Source organism: Protopterus annectens, chromosome 9.part0 (genome assembly GCF_019279795.1).
Source record: "Protopterus annectens isolate FY-2018-M chromosome 9.part0, PAN1.0, whole genome shotgun sequence".
NCBI classification, from domain to species: domain Eukaryota; kingdom Metazoa; phylum Chordata; order Ceratodontiformes; family Protopteridae; genus Protopterus; species Protopterus annectens.
This window is the reverse complement of record NC_056743.1, coordinates 239,100,136-239,115,479: the sequence shown is the minus strand read 5'-3', so window position 1 is coordinate 239,115,479 and position 15,344 is coordinate 239,100,136. Positions and strand designations below refer to the sequence as shown.

Below are 15,344 nucleotides of genomic sequence, written 5' to 3'. Positions count from 1 at the left end.
GAGTGAGGGAGCTGCCTCCCTACATACCCAGGAGTGAGGGATCTGCCTCCCCACATACCCCAGAGTGAGGGATATGCCTCCCCACATACCCCAGAGTATGGGATCTGCCTCCCCACCCCCAATCTGAAGATGGGCTATGTCAGATTTTTGGCAGCTTGAAGAAAAGGGAAACAACTTCATTTTTTTTCTCCAAGTTGGTGTGATGTTGGAAGTCGTCTACAGATCAGGGATGTGGAGGTAAACACCCCATATTGGGAGCTGCAGGTGTTCACAACAGCAACATTTGCCAACAGCTAATTGTGCATGCAAATGTATAATTGTCATCAGTAGTCTGTGTGTGGTAAAATTAACTTTGACAACTCATAACACACCCAGTGCCACCCCTAACCACAAACTCTGTGATGTACTCATTATTATATGCCCTCACATGTCACTATGACACTGCAACACACCAGGCTACATTTGTGGGTCTACACAGTTAGACTGCAGAACTACATGGCATTTCCTCTAACTGCCATTGCCACTGACTTTCAGCTTATATACCAGGCAGTATGTCACACCATTGTTTTGTTAAACAGCACAAAAGCCTAGGATCTCCACCAGTGCCACAGATTGTGGTACTATACCCAGAATGCATTCTGACACTCATCGGAGATAATCAGACCACAGTGAATTCTACAGCCTTAGCTGTATTCAGCAGTGACTGGCCCTTGGGGTAATTTGCACTGTACCAGGTATTTTAACAACAGATCATGTACACCACGAGCAAAATAGGTTGTGCCCACTGCATGTAAATCCTCCATGTATTCTGTGGATCCACCTTTTACAGCCTCTGCTACTTCTTGGTCATAACCTGTCATAACCTGTCTGCACAGTCCTCGCTGTGTAATGGAATGTATGTGACAAGATACAAGTTGTGTAGTCATATGGCATATTCCTGCATATCTTGTATCCTTGGCTCTACTTGTGGTATGTAGTCCTTTACATGCTTGTTTGGTCAAAGTCCTGCTGCATGCCATGTTTCTTGGAACCCAGGGTATCTGATTTTGCACTACTTGATGGCTAGTTTAACCTTGTGTTCCAGCCTGTGTGATCTGCCTGCTATGTTTTCTGAAAACCTGCTGTTTCCTCATATATGCTGTGTTGTTTTCATGTGCCTGTGCACTTACTATTTGTCTAATATACAGTTGCTCATCCTGATCCTGTTGCCCAGGTGTTGGTACTCTACACATTGCATATCACACCTTGGTACACTGAACAGTCTCATGCTACCTGTGTCAGCTTGTCATTCCAGCTTGCAGTGCCCTAGACTGCTGCCATGTGTAATTTTGTCACATTGTGTATACTTCTGTGCTTTCCCTGGTATCATCTTCCAGACTATTCTTCTCATGACTGTTTCCTATGAATACAAGGGGGGACATGCATTGTACATCACTTGCATTAGTTTGCTAATGTGGAGCTCTGTAGTGTAGAATGTGATGTCAGGGCTGTAGATGCATGCATGCACTCACATCATGCTGTAGTGTCCATAATATTTTCATAGGGCTTCTGCAGTGAATTGACTGTATGTTACTAGGCTGTTCTACTGCTGGTCACGTATTTTTGGGCTGAACATCAGCATTCAGTAATAGCTAGGGTCTATCCTTCCATTTTGCTTCTTAAAGCTTGTGACCCATGAAACTTTGTACCCTCTGCTGGGCTGTGAGCAATTGCCATGGCAAAAGAATGACAGATGCTATCATGAGATCAATTGGTTGTGCTGGTTCACCCATGTGCAACAACTCATAACTTCCAGCACACAATTTGAATGTAGCTAAGATTATGTACATGAACAGACATACATTTATTTTACATATGCATACTGTATTGCTTTGAGAGAGAGAGAAAAGGACACAGACATACACAAAAGATGCAAGCTCCTGTGTGTGTGCACGCACACACACACACACACACACACACACACACACACACACACACACACACACACACACACACACACACACACACTTATTTTTCCATTGAAGACAATGTTGTTTTGAGAAAATAAAGGAAAGCAGACATATTTTAAGATAAGAGTATTACAAGTCAATCATACAGCCTGTCATTTTCCAACATTTGATCAACAGCAATAGAAAGGCAGTGTTGCGGATAATGTGAAAGCCACAAAAGTTCATGATTCCAGAAAACCAAAACTGAAGAAACACCACTGGAATAGCCAAAGACAAAGGTAGACCAAAAATTAGCCTAAACTTGCATTTATTACTCGCTTTCGTCAGAGACTTCTTCAGAAAAAACAGATACATTAACTCACTCATTTTTTCTGTATTTTTACCTGGTTAATTGATTTTAATGATTTCATAATTGAAGTGCATTTTTTATTGGTTCATTCTGATTATTTAAACTTGTATTGTTAGTGAGTTAATGTATCTGTTGTTTCTGAAGAAGTCTCTGATGAAAGCGAGTAATAAATGAACGCAAGTTTACCCAAATTTTTGGTCGACCTTTGTCTTTGGCTATTCCAGTGGTGTTTCTTCAGTTGTGGATAATGTGCTGAAAGATATTAATATTATATAATTTTTCAGTATCATGCAATTATTGTAATAATTGCATTATTGATTGTACCTCTGACTGATGATGAATGACAAATTAAAACAGCTGGTCTGAACTGCAAACACACCTCTCATCTCTCCAGATTTTCACAGAATGTCTAGATTTTTGCTCATATTTTTGGTCTGTTTCTCTCAAAATTGTGCTTTTTGGGCAAATCATTGAGAAGTGAAGTCAGAAAATAATGGCAGATATTTAAGTTATAGACATCATACCATTCAGAAAATGAATGCTAATACAAAACATGTTATTTTATCAACTTATTAAGTTTGTAAGAGCAATATTTAAAAACAAATTCCTATTTTAGGGCCCCTGTCCCCTCATTATTTATGGCTTTGCCCATATTTGTTGCTGTAAGAGGTTCAGAGGTATGACTACTCCTCTGAGTATGGGAACCTCATTATTAAGTAGACAGAGACAGCAATGCTGATCTGAGAGCAGGCAGTATATATTGCCTATCAGCAACACAACCCCAAAATGTTACTTAACAAGTTTTAGTTTTTCCAAAAACAGGACTAAATAATGCCAGTCTAGGGCCAGTGTGCAGCATTTTTAGCTACTTGGATAACTTTCATTTCAGTATTGCGCTTTTGACTGTAGTAAAAAATGTTAATTTGGGATGGGCCCACTAAAGGGAAGCTCAATCAGATGACCTTTACCAAAACTCATGTGATGCCTTTTTACTTCTTTTTGTACCATATCATTAGTGTCCTACTATTCAGGCATTTTGATAAACTGTAGAAATGTATTTCATTATCCAGTAAGGGGTTTTACAGCAAGGTGGAGTATTTCAGGCCCATTTCTCTAATAACTTAGAAAATGCACAGTAACACACAGCACCAAGAAGAAAAGGATTGAAGAACCAGACCAGTATATTGTAGTACTAGCAATAAGCAACCCAGTTGGTCCACCACAGTTGCACTTAGGTTTTAACGAGAGTAGAATAAGCAGCAGCTTACAGAGCATGCAGGCTGCTGTCGACGCCAACTGCAAACAGTACTCGTTCTCCCAAATACACAAATAAAATCTGGATGCCTGTGGCCTTGTAAGTGACATCATCATTTCAGATAGAATCGTAGTACCAGAATTGCTCAGCACTTACAGCTATGGACAACATAGCATGAAATGGGATCAAATTTTTCAGTGAAGGTAAAGCATTTAGTTCAGAGCGCCAAAACTTGCTTCTCTATAAACTCAAAACTAAACTGGCTCAGATGTTATCTTGAGATCAAGGATTTTAGGGTTCAAGTATACTTATAATACCCATTACCCATCTGTCATGGCTGTCAAGTGCAGAACTATTATTTGGGGTAATGCTATTTATAATATTCATAGAAGCTGATAACACGATCATTTGGAGAACTCAAGATAATTAACACTGGTTCCACACTTTCTTCCAGTCTTCATAATGATTGATCATGGCTGGATTTGAAAGTAAAAGCAGGCTTTGTTTACCATCTATGCTAGGCTAGTAATACTCAAAGAAAAATGGTCTACTACTGCATCTGATGAGGACATTTCAAAGTGTGAGACACTTACAACTGCTAAGGAAATTTGCTGGAGCAACCCCTTACTTTCTTCTGTGCAGAGGCTAAACTATTTCCAAAGACATGGTGATATTGATAAATACCAAAAGAAGAGGCAAAAGAAGAGGCCAAGGCTTTTGACACCATCCCCCATTCTGGAATTATAGCTAAACTCACTAAACTAGGTATAAATCCCTACGTCACAAGATGGGTTGCCAACTGGCTCACTGACAGAACCCACACTGTAAATGTTGCACACTCCAAATCTGACCTCAAAGCAGTGACAAGTGGAGTACCACAGGGTTCCATCCTGGGACCTCTCCTGTTTGGTATCTACTTCTCTGAAGTACAGGCTAACACAGAAGGCCTCTGGCTAATGAAGTTCGCAGATGACTGCAAACTAGGAGCCATAGTCAAGTCCCCAAATGATGTGGACATCCTACAGAAGGGCCTCACTGAGACAGATGCCTGGTGTCAGAGCCATGGCCTCAAGCTCAATGCCAAAAAGTGCAGTGTCATCCCCTTTGGTTAAAAACTCTGTACCCATGAACTACCACATAGGCAGCAATCTACTTAACACCGAATGCGTGATAAGAGACCTTGGGACCCAGGTGGATAGTAGTCTCCTTTGATAGTCACATCACCACAGTAGTCAGGAAGTCCTTCTACATGGCACACCCCATCATAAAAGGGTTCTCATCCAGGAAAAAAGAGGTCATTGTTCCACTCTACTCAACACTCATTAGACCCATTATAGAGTACAATGCCCCTTTTGAAATGTACCTCACAAGATATCTGCAGCAGCTGGAAAGGCCACAGAAGTACCTCACAAAGAGGATTACTGGCCTCAAACAAATGCCCTACACTGACCGCCTCAAAAAACTCCATCTTTGCTCCGTAGCATATCGCCTACTCTCAGGTGATCTCTACCTAACATATAAAACTATGTCAAACCCAGAGCTGTTGGACATGCTACACCTAAAGAAATCCCAATCCCTCCAAGCTATATGCTCTAGGGATCTAAACCTTGTCACCACAACAAACAGGACATGCTGGAAGGATAGATTCCTGTCCCAGAGACTTCTTATACTCTGGAACAAGCTACCCATCTATGTCAAGCAAAGTTTTTCATTAGCACTCTTCAAGAAAAATCTTGATGAGTGGATGGGAAATAGGAAATACACCCTGGGGATCACTTCTGTGTCTCTGCTCAACAGTGGCACAGGAAAATAACTTTCTTAGGTGGCGTAAGCCATGGAACCTTGTTTAGGCTTATGTAGTCCCTTGGGTCAATAGCCTAGTACCTACCTATGAACCTATAACAACTCACAATCTCATTAGAAAAGCTAAGGACTCTCTGGTTCAAGTCATATTTTTACCTATAATACAGTATGCTCTGCTAGCATTTTCAGGTTCTTTGAAAAAAATATTAAACAAGCTCCACACAAATGCACACAAAACATTGAAAAAATATGCAGAAAATTGCCATATTTGTCTGTTTGGGAAATGCGTTAGGAGTTCATATTTCTTAAAAGGGCATAAAAGCTAGAGGATCATTTTAGTAGGTCACAATTACACATAATAAATTAACTAAGTAACACACACACACGCATATATATATATATATATATATATATATATATATATATATATATATATATATGTATGTGTATGTTTTATATATATATATATATATATATATATATATATATATATATATATATATATATATATATGTGTGTGTGTATACTGGTGTATTGTACTTTCTCCTATGCTGATATGAATGATAAAACTTGAGAGAATATGAATCCTGAAACACACTCAGTTTACATTGAATTCAGTAGATCGTCGAGATCACACAATCACCGGGGAAGGGACATATTCCTCATCACCAGAGATTGTCAGTCTCATACACCTCTTGATCATCTGTTTTGCTGACCAAATTGTGCTGGTAAAACAGATGTTGACATTTGGGAGTTAAGATTAATAAAAGCCCTCCCTCTCTCTCTCTCCCTCTATATATATATATATATATATATATGCGTCCACTTAAAAATATCTAAACATCATAATATCAACAGTCAAGTGACCAACAGCCAAAATATCTAAACGCAAAATATCAAGAAAACTAAAGTTATATGGGGAAAAGTTTTATGCCATTTTTCCACTGTTGTGCATCCTCGGGGTTGGTATATATAATTAGCAGAGATGGTGGTGGGGTAGAGGTGGACTTGCCCCTGCAAAAACATTGACTATGGTGGCTGCCAAAAAAAAACAAATACTAGAAAATGGAAATCAACAGCTAAACTAACTATACTGGAAGTAGTGAATGTAGTAACAGAGATCAAACAACTGGAGCTGAGATCTTTAGACAAGGGTAGGAGCAAACTACACAGGAAAAAATGGGAATTGTGGGAACAATATATACTGGAGAGGAATAAAGTTTAAAAGAAGGCAGAACTTAAATTAAGCTATGCAATGTCTGACTGAAAATGATTGGGTAGATTATTAGTGATGTATAATGTTTGTAACCGGGAGTGTGTCAGTATGGTATGTGATTTAAAATACTTGCAACTAGGATTGTGTAGGCATAGTTTATTTTCTTTTACATAAATGTATAATTGCCTGTGTCATAAGTGATGGTTTAATATAGATGTTTCTTTAAAAAAAACATGAATTGAATAATTTATGTAATGTTGCTTAGGTTATATAATGTTTGTAAATGTGAACTTGTTAATACAGTTTGATTACTTTTATATAAATGTAAATTTGCCGGGTGCATATCATAACATCAAAGTTGCACAACTTCGAATGTCATAATATCAAACCCAAAACCTTGAAGACTGAAAACAGCGAAGCAGCGGAACATCAAATTCTTTCCCAGGGAAATAATTCAGTGGGCTGTTTCCATGGCTTCACTATTTCCTCCACCATGGTACGATCTCGGAGTTGGTATATTTACATAGGGGGGTGTGGGGGCACAGCCCCCACATTAGAAATGTTTTGTAGTGTTTGTGTGTTTAGTGTGTTGTGCTGGAACAGTGATTTTTTTTCCCAGGGAAAAAAATTGCTGTTCTCACCTTTTGGAGTTTTACGGTTTTGAGGTTACCAGTTCGATGTTAATGTATTCCATGTTCTACAGTTTCAATCATGTGATATAAACCCTATTTGCCTGTATCACAAGTGATAATCCAATAAAAGTGTTTAAAAAAATGTGGTTTGATATGCTTAGATTTTTTGATGGTTTTCTATACTGTACGGCTACATTTTATCACATTTTTCAATGTTTTGCAATCCTACACCCCCTGCTAATTATATATACCAAACCCAAGGTCATACAACAGTGAAGAAAGGGCATAAAACTACCTTGTTTGACAGTCATGACTGACTTTCGCAGGTCTTCTGTCATACAATCCCTCCATCTGTTTGCTGGATATCCTCATTTCCTCTTGACTTCTTACTATCTCTCCCAAATATTCACTAAATCATCTTCTGATTTTCTGCAGCTGTGCCTGAACCATGGTAACCTGTTCTTTTTGATTTTCACTGCAAATGGAGCTCCTTTTGCTGCTTCTCTATTTTCATCATTTCTTCATCTGCCCCAGAGTGTACATCTTAACACCCATCTCAGGCATTTCATTTCTATCACCTCTAGCTTCTTCACCTACATTTACTGACCAAGTTTTTGTGCAATGTAATAGTACTGGTCTCACCACAGTCTTGTACACTTTACTTTATAGGTTTTTTGTAATTCTTTTGTCACACACTACCTCTGACACTCACTGGTAGTTGGATGCAGCCCCTCTGATTGTAGCTTTGACCTCCTTATTAAGGCTTCCCTTCTCAACATCCCATACCAGATACATGAACCTGTTAACCTGTTCCACTGTTTTCTTTTCTGTCTCCATTGTCAGCTTCTTCTAATTTCTCCAATTTGCTGTGTGACAACTGGCTTGTCTGGGCACAATTTCATCCTGCGTACTTTCAGTTTTCCATTCCATTTCCCTATCATTTACGGAAGTTCCTATTCAGAGTCTGCTTGTAATGTCACATCACCTGCATATGCAGCTTTGTTGATCTGTCTTCTCCTACTTGTTTGCTGATATATTCCATTATCAGTATGGACATATGTGGGCTCAGAACAGAACCTAATGCACATCCTCTGGGAACCTCTCTAAGAGTCCAAACACTCTCTGCACATGTTTTGGGTCCTTGTAATACTCTGCACTAGTTCTACCATTGTTTCTGGGACTTTGAACCATCACAAGACTGATTAAATCAGCTTTATTGTGACCTTGTCATATGCTTTCTCCAAGTCTAGGAATGTCCATGTGAACTCTGTCCTCATCTCCAGCTTCTTCTCCAATATCTGTTTCAATCCAAACATTGAGTCAGTTGTGATGCATCCTGATCTGAATCCACACTGCTCATCTGCCATATTACTTTATACTGCTCTGCATATTCATTTAGCAGTCACCCTATCCAGAACTTTCATTCAGTGTGACAGGAGTTTGATACCTCTACATAGCCCACAGTGGTGAATGTTCTCTTTGTTCTTCTACAGTGGCACTAGAATGCTTACTTTTATTCATTTGGGATACATATTTCTCTTCACACTGCTGTGAGTGCCTTCAGGTTCCATTTTTCACCTAACTCACTGAAAATCATTATCACGTTTACTGTGACTTCATTAGGACCTGTTTCTTTCCAAGATTATATTCTCCTTAGTGCCATTTATACTTCTTTTAGGAAGGGTGGTGCTTCCTTTTTCATCATAGCCTGTGTATAAGGCAGTACAGCTGTATGGATGAAGGTCTTTCCACTGGGTGCATACTTAGTAGATGGATTGCAGTTCTGTGTTTTTAATCAAAAGTACTGCTGGCTGAGTACTGTGTTTGTTGAACAGAGTAATGTTGACTGTTCAGTTTTGTGTAAGGGATGTCTTTTTGGTTAAAGTAAGTGGATGTGTGTATCAATGTTGAAAGCTTTGGATATACCAAAGGTTTTGGCATTAGATGTTGGAGTGTGCACATGTGAATATTGTGGGTTAGGGTTAAAGTAGAGGCTAGGTAAGAAGATAGTTTTGGTATTGTGAATGTTTGCATGTAGTGTTTGAGTATGAGTGCCTGTGTAATTGTGTGTATGAATGGGGTTGGGGCAGGGTCATGTTTAGGGTCAGCATACATGATTAAGGTGGAGCAGGGGGACGTATGTTGCTGTTCTTTTTGCTCTTACACCTCAATATATTAGACAGTGTCTTCCAGATTTATAGATTGTAATCTTTGGTGCAATTGATATGGCAGCTTCCCTAAATAAGCCATCGCTTCCCCAGCCTTTGTGAATGCCAGCAGCACTCCCTCCACTGACAAATATCTTCAAGACAGCAAGAAAGTTGACCTAATTTTGATTTACATTTCTTGCATTCTTTAACAGCATTCATAAACTGCAGCTTTTGTTGTAAGGTTACATCTTAATACTCATGAGTCACATAAACCACCTCTCCTACTACTGTACATTTACTTCCAGGTTTCCACAGTTGCCAAAGTACCTGCTTATTCTTATGTTCAGACACAGCTAGGATCAATATAAACCTGTTTTTTTTAATTACTTCTCTGAAACAGATGGTGGCAACCTAGCCACTTTCCAGAATCCTGGAGTTAGTATATATAGTTGGGGGGTGTGATGGTGTAGCCCCCCCACCTATTTTTGGTTTTATATTGTTAGCGTTCAGTGAAATGAGGTTCATAAATATAAAAGCTAAGTAGGTGGGGGGCTGTGCCCCCCACCCCCCTAACTATATATACTAACTCCAGGATCGCATTACAGTGGGGAAAAGGGCATATATGTTTTATTTGCCCAACAGTACTTACATTCAGTGAAATGTGATTCAGTGAAATGAGTTTTCAGTGAATCAAAGTAGACCCGTATACAGTAGATAGATATATAGATACATATATAGCGATCGATAGATATAAATATAATCTGTAAGGCTCTTGGAACTTTTCAGAAGTGGCATAAGATGGGTATTTAGATAAATAGGGCATGGAGAAAAAAAGACCCCTGTATCCCAGCTTTGTTTTGTCTACCAAAAATTCTTACAAATCTGAATGTACATCCTGACAGTGTATGATTATTGGAGTGCTGGCACATGAATTAAACTAGTATGTACAAAAGCTTAATTCTTTTATTAGAGATTAACTGTATTATAAGCAAAAATTACAGTATGTATTTTGGGATGATATGTTTTATGACATTGAATGTTTGCAGTCTATATATAAATAAATGTTAAACAGGGAAATGGAGTAAAGGAATTAAGGCATTTCTTGAGTGACCCTCCAAATTATTTGTTAAAATAATTTTTTTTTCTGTTTGACTGAGTACTACATAGATAAAAATGTGCTACAGTGACAGGAGAACAATTTGGTCCTTCATATGCTAATTAACTTATGTGCCTTTTCAAAATGAAGGTTAGAATAACAATTAAGGTGTTTATGTCACACACAAAAGGTACAGGGTTTGATTCTCCCCTTTGAAGGGAGATTGGATAAGCTTAAAATGGACTGCAAGGGCAGCTAGCCTAATATTTGCCTATGAATGTTTGTATTCCACAGAATTTTTGACAATAAGTTGGAGGGATAGATTTATTACCTAGTGGTTGTCCAATCTCTGGAACAAATTGTCCCTACATGTTAAGCAAAGTGACACCCTTGTCTCCTTCAAGACTAACCTTGATGATTGGATGGCTTCAGCCAAGTTCTGTCACAGCCTGACATGGTTTGTTGTCCCAAAAAAGGGAGTTAAATCTTGAAGTTGGCCTTTTGAGAGGCACATATGATCTCAGACTTGTTATTCTAGTAGTTCCTATGAATGTATGACCCTAAATGATCCATTCAATTTATTTTTCTGAGCAAGACAGTGTTCAAACATCTTTTACTAGGATTTCTAATGATCTGCCTTTATTGCAAGGGATTGAAGTCACTATTCTGCTCTACTCGTACATGATTTGCATTTGATGTGGTTGCTCATGATCTGCATTTGACATGGTTGACCATTTTATCTTGCTTTAATGTCTTGTGTGCTACTGTGGCATCTTAGGTGCAGTCTTGGATTAGTTTGCTTGCTTTCTCTCCAGGTGAATGCAGAAAATAGTCTCAGGCAATAATTCTATTACTTAATCCACACGTTTCCCACTCACTATTCTCATTCGCCTTGTACTATTCAAAGGAGAGGCTTACATTGTCATCGCTATGTTGATGACATGCATTTATACTTCTTCTTTCTCCAGGACTTTATGTCTTGTTAACCACTTAACCAGCTAAAACATAATACCCAAATGCTGCCAGCTCTATTGGCATAAGGATAACACCCCGACTGTGACCCAGGTGACCAGAGATTAATTACTTGCTTTGGCACATGCTGGAGCTGTAGTGGGAGAAGATTACAATGACTAGGCTTAGCTTGCTTGCTTGCCACTTCTTAGGGTGAGAGGCAGGGAGCATTTGCCTATGCTTGCTCTCCATCATTGAAGTCTTACTGAAGACTGTGAGTCACATGATGCATGCAGCCTACAAACAGGGGAGACAGGGCCATTTGATTATGTGACATGTGCAAGAATGGATGTACCTAACTATGGCCATTATGTACCAACTGTTTAGCTGTTAATGGACATGGCCATTATGTACCAACTGTTTAGCTGTAGATGGACATGTGCAGATAAGGCTACAGTTTAACTTAAAATACCCAGTTTCCCAGTACACAGATGTCATCCCCCACTCATGGATAACTTGACTGTTACCCTGGGGAATGTATGAGCTGAAAATGTACTGCCTGGAGAAATGAATAGGTTCACACACAAGCTGGGAAGACAGAGTGCAATGGTCATTGCATGAGACCAGACCAAAATGTTAATAAATAAAATATAACTTCTGCAAGATTTTATCTATTGTTATTCACCCACGATTATGCATACTTTAGCACCATTTTTTTCTACAAATATTAAAATACAATTCATGTTAAAAATGCTTTGTTTAGGTGTAATCACTGAGGAAAGGCTAAACCTAAAGGATAATATTTCAGCAGCTGTCATATTTCTGTCTTAAGAGCATTCTCACGGTACTTGTTCTACTATCATCACATCTGACCATTCATAATATTGTACACTGGGGCTTTTATTAAAGTACTAATCATTGTCCAACCTGTCTGCAGGGTCTGATGACCTCATACAGGCTGTGCCATTCCCTGTGTTTAGATTGCCAGGGTTCTAAAGGCAAGCCTTGAGTCATTTGGGGTTCAAGCACTTCCTTTTCACAACCTACTTCTCTGGATCCTACATCTATGTTGACTGTGGTTGTCTTTGTTTTCATCTTTAGGTGGATTCAAACTTTTCCTAAAAACATAGCTGTTTAACTTACTTATGGTTGACTGCAATTTAACATAATCTATTTAACGTGCTTATTTATTTGTTATTTTATGTTGTTGTTATTATGAGCGGACAGGTGATCCGCTGTGGCGACCCCTAACCGGGAAAAAGCAGAAAGAAGAAGAAGTTATAATTATATTTATTGTATTAGTGCAGTGATTGGGTTCAGGCACTTAAATAAACCTGAAGTTCCAGAGAAAGAAATGGCTGTTTTTTAGCTAACAAGACATACCTCTCAACTGTACAGATTTTCACCTGATATTTTTGGTCCATTTTTTATAAAATTATGTTTTTTTGGCAAAATAGCGGCAAATCAATAAAGACTGAAGTTATAAAACAATGACAGACATTTGAGTTTCACACTTCATACCCTTCAGAAAAGTCATGCTAATGCAAAACCTGTTATTCTATCAACTTTCTAAGTTTATAAGAGCAATATTTTAAAAATTATCCCTATTTTTAGGCCTTTGTACCACTTTTATTTATGGGTTTGTCCAGATTTCTTGCTATAAGAGGTTGAGAGGTGTGTAACAAGACCAGTTGGCAGGTATGTACTCTTACAGAATTTGTAGTCCTCAGCAGGCTGTGAATGAAGAAAGAAAGGCAGTAGACAAAACTAGCACTGGATTTAATTATATCTAATTTGATAATACTTGATACAGGTGTGTTATACAGGTTAATTTGTATAGGTATCAAAGCATGTGGTCTGCTTCTTCAATTAAAGGTGTTGAACTTGGCTATAGATGAAGAAAACCATTAGGGTTGGGGCTTCAGGAACATGCTGAAGGGATAGATTAATGTCCCAGAGATTTCCCATACTCTGGAACAAACTACCTGTCTATATCAAACAAAGCTCCTCATTAGCACTCTTCAAGAAAAATCTCGATGATTGGATGGGAGATAAGAAATTCATCCCGGGGATCACTTCTGTGGCTCTGCTTGACAGGGGCACAGGAAATAATTTTCTTGGGTGGCAAAAGCCAGGGTACCATTTGGCTAGGCTTATATAGGCCCTAGGGCCAATAGCCTAGTACCTACCTATGAACCTATGTACAAGTAGGCAAAAAGGTCTTGAAATGTATAATGTGTATAAAACCTGATAATCTTCTACATGAGCCCCACACTGGGAATTATCAAAAAAAAAAGCCAAAACCTACACACACACACACACACACACACGTGCAGTGTCACTGATTCAACAGATAGCAGGCTTGCTGTTGGTACTGGAAGATCAGAAGGTTGTGGGTTTTATTCCCATGCTCAGGTGTTTGCATTAATTTCTGATACTGCAACTGTAGTGCTGCACGAGGATGGTGCTCTGCCCCTGAGTGTGCCATCCTTCAGATGAGATGTTAAACAAAGACCCAATCTGCCTGCGCTGTTGGTAATTCTGATGGATGTAACAGATTCCACAGTACAAGTTCAGAGTTTTACTTAGTAGTGTGTGTACATATATATTTATATTTGTAAATATGTGTATCACCACTATTGTCCTCTGAAAACAGGCTACTGACCTGGTGGGATTAACCCGGTCAGCAAAAGGTAAATAAATAAAGTTACTTTAGTGGTAAACAATGTAGAGTAGTATGTATGTATGTATGTGTCTTTTGGCTTTTCCTGGTTAGGGGTCGCCACAGCGGAACTCCGGTCTGCTAATGATTGGCAGCAGATATTTACGTGCCGAGTTGCCAGCTCTGACGCACAACCTTCAACGAAGGTACGCCCATTCACGCATGTCTCCACACAGAAGACGCTCTAGCTGAGAATCGAACAGGATGTCTTACTGTGAGGCAATAACACCACCGCAGCACCACCACCACAGTATGTTTTTTTTTTTCCTGGCGAAGGGGAAAACCTGTTGAAAATAAAGTTATTATGCTATCGTGCAGTGATGCAGCTATATCTAAAGAAAGATTTAAGGATGATTTTTTTTTCAGTAATTTTGTAGGTAATATCATAGTTACCTTTTAAAAATGTTTTGGCATTAAAAACAGGGACACTGATTAATAACTCATGTCACAGACAGCAGTAAATAAGTTAGGAGAAACAGCAATAAATCGAACAAGGAGTTTTACTATTGTGTGTTAGCCATCAAGCATTTTTGGTGATTCAGTGCATTCTTTAGCTGTTCTTTTTCTCTGTGAGCTTTGGCTCATGGAAAAGTTTCATGTTAAAGCAGTGCAATTCCTGAGCTTAAAACCTATGCTAATGTTGCTTCTGATAGTTTGCAAACTTACAGAATCTCAGCTTTATATCAGTAATTTTCTGTGGACTTCCTCAGTGATCTATGCAGTACATATGTAATTTTAACACCATGAAACTCACAGGCAGTAGAAACAGAACTGCTGAATGCTCATTGGCTGCTTAATGTGATCTCTCATTTAAAAAGGGGCAGGTTTGCATATCGCAGCACCATCACATCTTGCACATGTTTAGGACATTAAACACTGAACTAAATATTTATCTGGAACTGGGGGGTTAGAGGGTACTAGGAACTGTTGGTTTCTGTATAATTAGTTATGTTTAACTGAGATGCTAGTTTTCTAGATAGCATTTGTTGTGGTTCTGCTGAATTCTGACCCTGGGAATGTTTATTTACAGATGGCAAGAGCTAGTTAAATCTGTTAGAATGTAGAGAATAGGAAATTCTCCCCCTCCTGTGACTGAAGTTAAGATCTACATCATAGAAGGTTCTTTTACAGGAAATAGCTGACAGGAGGAATGCGGCCTCCCCTTCTATTGCTATCCTAATAGACTTGCTATACAAAGACTTTGCCATCTGAAGGGATGTG

The 15,344-nt window shown here is 38.8% G+C and overlaps 1 protein-coding gene across 2 annotated transcripts in view; it reads left to right on the top strand.

Moving 5' to 3' along the window:
* The window catches only part of DENND2B (DENN domain containing 2B), a 1,438,653-nt gene that overhangs the window by 484,987 nt on the left and 938,322 nt on the right, over window positions 1-15,344 (top strand). The window lies entirely within an intron of this gene.